Genomic DNA, 7,852 nt, shown 5'->3' on the forward strand with positions numbered 1-7,852 from the left:
CACTGTGTATATACATTACATTACTGATCCTGAGTTACATCCTGTATTATACCCCAGAGTTGCACTCACTATTCTGCTGGTGCAGTCACTATGTACATACATTACATTACTGATCCTGAGTTACATCCTGTATTATACCCCAGAGTTGCACTCACTATTCTGCTGGTGCAGTCACTGTGTATATACATTACATTACTGATCCTGAGTTACATCCTGTATTATACTCCAGAGCTGCACTCACTATTCTGCTGGTGCAGTCACTGTGTATATACATTACATTACTGATCCTGAGTTACATCCTGTATTATACCCCAGAGCTGCACTCACTATTCTGCTGGTGCAGTCACTATGTACATACATTACATTACTGATCCTGAGTTACATCCTGTATTATACCCCAGAGCTGCACTCACTATTCTGCTGGTGCAGTCACTGTGTACATACATTACATTACTGATCCTGAGTTACCTCCTGTATTATACCCCAGAGCTGCATTCACTATTCTGCTGGTGCAGTCACTGTGTACATACATTACTGATCCTGAGTTACATCCTGTATTATACCCCAGAGCTGCACTCACTATTCTGCTGGAGCAGTCACTGTGTACATACATTACATTACTGATCCTGAGTTACCTCCTGTATTATACTCCAGAGCTGCACTCACTATTCTGCTGGTGCAGTCACTGTGTACATACATTACATTACTGATCCTGAGTTACATCCTGTATTATACCCCAGAGCTGCACTCACTATTCTGCTGGTGCAGTCACTATGTACATACATTACATTACTGATCCTGAGTTACATCCTGTATTATACCCCAGAGCTGCACTCACTATTCTGCTGGTGCAGTCACTATGTACATACATTACATTACTGATCCTGAGTTACATCCTGTATTATACCCCAGAGCTGCACTCACTATTCTGCTGGTGCAGTCACTGTGTACATACATTACATTACTGATCCTGAGTTACCTCCTGTATTATACCCCAGAGCTGCATTCACTATTCTGCTGGTGCAGTCACTGTGTACATACATTACATTACTGATCCTGAGTTACATCCTGTATTATACCCCAGAGCTGCACTCACTATTCTGCTGGAGCAGTCACTGTGTACATACATTACATTACTGATCCTGAGTTACCTCCGGTATTATACTCCAGAGCTGCACTCACTATTCTGCTGGTGCAGTCACTGTGTATATACATTACATTACTGATCCTGAGTTACCTCCTGTATTATACCCCAGAGCTGCATTCACTATTCTGCTGGTGCAGTCACTGTGTACATACATTACATTACTGATCCTGAGTTACATCCTGTATTATACCCCAGAGCTGCACTCACTATTCTGCTGGAGCAGTCACTGTGTACATACATTACATTACTGATCCTGAGTTACATCCTGTATTATACCCCAGAGTTGCACTCACTATTCTGCTGGTGCAGTCACTATGTACATACATTACATTACTGATCCTGAGTTACATCCTGTATTATACCCCAGAGCTGCACTCACTATTCTGCTGGTGCAGTCACTATGTACATACATTACATTACTGATCCTGAGTTACATCCTGTATTATACCCCAGAGCTGCACTCACTATTCTGCTGGTGCAGTCACTGTGTACATACATTACATTACTGATCCTGAGTTACCTCCTGTATTATACCCCAGAGCTGCATTCACTATTCTGCTGGTGCAGTCACTGTGTACATACATTACATTACTGATCCTGAGTTACATCCTGTATTATACCCCAGAGCTGCACTCACTATTCTGCTGGAGCAGTCACTGTGTACATACATTACATTACTGATCCTGAGTTACCTCCTGTATTATACTCCAGAGCTGCACTCACTATTCTGCTGGTGCAGTCACTGTGTACATACATTACATTACTGATCCTGAGTTACCTCCTGTATTATACCCCAGAGCTGCATTCACTATTCTGCTGGTGGAGTCACTGTGTACATACATTACATTACTGATCCTGAGTTACATCCTGTATTATACCCCAGAGCTGCACTCACTATTCTGCTGGAGCAGTCACTGTGTACATACATTACATTACTGATCCTGAGTTACATCCTGTATTATACCCCAGAGCTGCACTCACTATTCTGCTGGTGCAGTCACTGTGTACATACATTACATTACTGATCCTGAGTTACCTCCTGTATTATACCCCAGAGCTGCATTCACTATTCTGCTGGTGCAGTCACTGTGTACATACATTACTGATCCTGAGTTACATCCTGTATTATACTCCAGAGCTGTACTCACTATTCTGCTGGTGCAGTCACTGTGTACATACATTACTGATCCTGAGTTACCTCCTGTATTATACCCCAGAGCTGCATTCACTATTCTGCTGGAGCAGTCACTGTGTACATACATTACATTACTGATCCTGAGTTACATCCTGTATTATACCCCAGAGCTGCACTCACTATTCTGCTGGTGCAGTCACTGTGTACATACATTACATTACTGATCCTGAGTTACATCCTGTATTATACCCCAGAGCTGCACTCACTATTCTGCTGGTGCAGTCACTGTGTACATACATTACATTACTGATCCTGAGTTACCTCCTGTATTATACTCCAGAGCTGCACTCACTATTCTGCTGGTGCAGTCACTGTGTACATACATTACATTACTGATCCTGAGTTACCTCCTGTATTATACTCCAGAGCTGCACTCACTATTCTGCTGGTGCAGTCACTGTGTACATACATTACATTACTGATCCTGAGTTACCTCCTGTATTATACCCCAGAGCTGCACTCACTATTCTGCTGGTGCAGTCACTGTGTACATACATTACATTACTGATCCTGAGTTACCTCCTGTATTATACTCCAGAGCTGCACTCACTATTCTGCTGGTGCAGTCACCGTGTACATACATTACATTACTGATCCTGAGTTACATCCTGTATTATACTCCAGAGCTGCACTCACTATTCTGCTGGTGCAGTCACTGTGTATATACATTACATTACTGATCCTGAGTTACCTCCTGTATTATACCCCAGAGCTGCACTCACTATTCTGCTGGTGCAGTCACTGTGTACATACATTACATTACTGATCCTAAGTTACCTCCTGTATTATACCCCAGAGCTGCACTCACTATTCTGCTGGTGCAGTCACTGTGTACATACATTACATTACTGATCCTGAGTTACCTCCTGTATTATACTCCAGAGCTGCACTCACTATTCTGCTGGTGCAGTCACTGTGTACATACATTACATTACTGATCCTGAGTTACCTCCTGTATTATACCCCAGAGCTGCACTCACTATTCTGCTGGTGCAGTCACTGTGTACATACATTACATTACTGATCCTGAGTTACCTCCTGTATTATACTCCAGAGCTGCACTCACTATTCTGCTGGTGCAGTCACCGTGTACATACATTACATTACTGATCCTGAGTTACATCCTGTATTATACTCCAGAGCTGCACTCACTATTCTGCTGGTGCAGTCACTGTGTATATACATTACATTACTGATCCTGAGTTACCTCCTGTATTATACCCCAGAGCTGCACTCACTATTCTGCTGGTGCAGTCACTGTGTACATACATTACATTACTGATCCTAAGTTACCTCCTGTATTATACCCCAGAGCTGCACTCACTATTCTGCTGGTGCAGTCACTGTGTACATACATTACATTACTGATCCTGAGTTACCTCCTGTATTATACTCCAGAGCTGCACTCACTATTCTGCTGGTGCAGTCACTGTGTACATACATTACATTACTGATCCTGAGTTACATCCTGTATTATACTCCAGAGCTGCACTCACTATTCTGCTGGTGCAGTCACTGTGTACATACATTACATTACTGATCCTGAGTTACATCCTGTATTATACCCCAGAGCTGCACTCACTATTCTGCTGGTGCAGTCACTGTGTACATACATTACATTACTGATCCTGAGTTACCTCCTGTATTATACCCCAGAGCTGCATTCACTATTCTGCTGGTGCAGTCACTGTGTACATACATTACTGATCCTGAGTTACATCCTGTATTATACCCCAGAGCTGCACTCACTATTCTGCTGGAGCAGTCACTGTGTACATACATTACATTACTGATCCTGAGTTACCTCCTGTATTATACTCCAGAGCTGCACTCACTATTCTGCTGGTGCAGTCACTGTGTACATACATTACATTACTGATCCTGAGTTACATCCTGTATTATACCCCAGAGCTGCACTCACTATTCTGCTGGTGCAGTCACTATGTACATACATTACATTACTGATCCTGAGTTACATCCTGTATTATACCCCAGAGCTGCACTCACTATTCTGCTGGTGCAGTCACTATGTACATACATTACATTACTGATCCTGAGTTACATCCTGTATTATACCCCAGAGCTGCACTCACTATTCTGCTGGTGCAGTCACTGTGTACATACATTACATTACTGATCCTGAGTTACCTCCTGTATTATACCCCAGAGCTGCATTCACTATTCTGCTGGTGCAGTCACTGTGTACATACATTACATTACTGATCCTGAGTTACATCCTGTATTATACCCCAGAGCTGCACTCACTATTCTGCTGGAGCAGTCACTGTGTACATACATTACATTACTGATCCTGAGTTACCTCCGGTATTATACTCCAGAGCTGCACTCACTATTCTGCTGGTGCAGTCACTGTGTATATACATTACATTACTGATCCTGAGTTACCTCCTGTATTATACCCCAGAGCTGCATTCACTATTCTGCTGGTGCAGTCACTGTGTACATACATTACATTACTGATCCTGAGTTACATCCTGTATTATACCCCAGAGCTGCACTCACTATTCTGCTGGAGCAGTCACTGTGTACATACATTACATTACTGATCCTGAGTTACATCCTGTATTATACCCCAGAGTTGCACTCACTATTCTGCTGGTGCAGTCACTATGTACATACATTACATTACTGATCCTGAGTTACATCCTGTATTATACCCCAGAGCTGCACTCACTATTCTGCTGGTGCAGTCACTATGTACATACATTACATTACTGATCCTGAGTTACATCCTGTATTATACCCCAGAGCTGCACTCACTATTCTGCTGGTGCAGTCACTGTGTACATACATTACATTACTGATCCTGAGTTACCTCCTGTATTATACCCCAGAGCTGCATTCACTATTCTGCTGGTGCAGTCACTGTGTACATACATTACATTACTGATCCTGAGTTACATCCTGTATTATACCCCAGAGCTGCACTCACTATTCTGCTGGAGCAGTCACTGTGTACATACATTACATTACTGATCCTGAGTTACCTCCTGTATTATACTCCAGAGCTGCACTCACTATTCTGCTGGTGCAGTCACTGTGTACATACATTACATTACTGATCCTGAGTTACCTCCTGTATTATACCCCAGAGCTGCATTCACTATTCTGCTGGTGGAGTCACTGTGTACATACATTACATTACTGATCCTGAGTTACATCCTGTATTATACCCCAGAGCTGCACTCACTATTCTGCTGGAGCAGTCACTGTGTACATACATTACATTACTGATCCTGAGTTACATCCTGTATTATACCCCAGAGCTGCACTCACTATTCTGCTGGTGCAGTCACTGTGTACATACATTACATTAGTGATCCTGAGTTACCTCCTGTATTATACCCCAGAGCTGCATTCACTATTCTGCTGGTGCAGTCACTGTGTACATACATTACTGATCCTGAGTTACATCCTGTATTATACTCCAGAGCTGTACTCACTATTCTGCTGGTGCAGTCACTGTGTACATACATTACTGATCCTGAGTTACCTCCTGTATTATACCCCAGAGCTGCATTCACTATTCTGCTGGAGCAGTCACTGTGTACATACATTACATTACTGATCCTGAGTTACATCCTGTATTATACCCCAGAGCTGCACTCACTATTCTGCTGGTGCAGTCACTGTGTACATACATTACATTACTGATCCTGAGTTACATCCTGTATTATACCCCAGAGCTGCACTCACTATTCTGCTGGTGCAGTCACTGTGTACATACATTACATTACTGATCCTGAGTTACCTCCTGTATTATACTCCAGAGCTGCACTCACTATTCTGCTGGTGCAGTCACTGTGTACATACATTACATTACTGATCCTGAGTTACCTCCTGTATTATACTCCAGAGCTGCACTCACTATTCTGCTGGTGCAGTCACTGTGTACATACATTACATTACTGATCCTGAGTTACCTCCTGTATTATACCCCAGAGCTGCACTCACTATTCTGCTGGTGCAGTCACTGTGTACATACATTACATTACTGATCCTGAGTTACCTCCTGTATTATACTCCAGAGCTGCACTCACTATTCTGCTGGTGCAGTCACCGTGTACATACATTACATTACTGATCCTGAGTTACATCCTGTATTATACTCCAGAGCTGCACTCACTATTCTGCTGGTGCAGTCACTGTGTATATACATTACATTACTGATCCTGAGTTACCTCCTGTATTATACCCCAGAGCTGCACTCACTATTCTGCTGGTGCAGTCACTGTGTACATACATTACATTACTGATCCTAAGTTACCTCCTGTATTATACCCCAGAGCTGCACTCACTATTCTGCTGGTGCAGTCACTGTGTACATACATTACATTACTGATCCTGAGTTACCTCCTGTATTATACTCCAGAGCTGCACTCACTATTCTGCTGGTGCAGTCACTGTGTACATACATTACATTACTGATCCTGAGTTACCTCCTGTATTATACCCCAGAGCTGCACTCACTATTCTGCTGGTGCAGTCACTGTGTACATACATTACATTACTGATCCTGAGTTACCTCCTGTATTATACTCCAGAGCTGCACTCACTATTCTGCTGGTGCAGTCACCGTGTACATACATTACATTACTGATCCTGAGTTACATCCTGTATTATACTCCAGAGCTGCACTCACTATTCTGCTGGTGCAGTCACTGTGTATATACATTACATTACTGATCCTGAGTTACCTCCTGTATTATACCCCAGAGCTGCACTCACTATTCTGCTGGTGCAGTCACTGTGTACATACATTACATTACTGATCCTAAGTTACCTCCTGTATTATACCCCAGAGCTGCACTCACTATTCTGCTGGTGCAGTCACTGTGTACATACATTACATTACTGATCCTGAGTTACCTCCTGTATTATACTCCAGAGCTGCACTCACTATTCTGCTGGTGCAGTCACTGTGTACATACATTACATTACTGATCCTGAGTTACATCCTGTATTATACTCCAGAGCTGCACTCACTATTCTGCTGGTGCAGTCACTGTGTACATACATTACATTACTGATCCTGAGTTACCTCCTGTATTATACTCCAGAGCTGCACTCACTATTCTGCTGGTGCAGTCACTGTGTACATACATTACATTACTGATCCTGAGTTACATCCGGTATTATACTCCAGAGCTGCACTCACTATTCTGCTGGTGCAGTCACTGTGTATATACATTACATTTCTGATCCTGAGTTACCTCCTGTATTATACTCCAGAGCTGCACTCACTATTCTGCTGGTGCAGTCACTGTGTATATACATTACATTACTGATCCTGAGTTACCTCCAGTATTATACCCCAGAGCTGCACTCACTATTCTGCTGGTGCAGTCACTGTGTATATACATTACATTACTGATCCTGAGTTACCTCCTGTATTATACTCCAGAGCTGCACTCACTATTCTGCTGGTGCAGTCACTGTGTATATACATTACATTACTGATCCTGAGTTACATCCTGTATTATACTCCA

The sequence above is a fragment of the Dendrobates tinctorius genome, unplaced genomic scaffold (assembly GCF_039654945.1).
Source record: "Dendrobates tinctorius isolate UK_male_01 unplaced genomic scaffold, ASM3965494v1 ptg000146l, whole genome shotgun sequence".
Classification (NCBI taxonomy): Eukaryota; Metazoa; Chordata; class Amphibia; order Anura; family Dendrobatidae; genus Dendrobates; species Dendrobates tinctorius.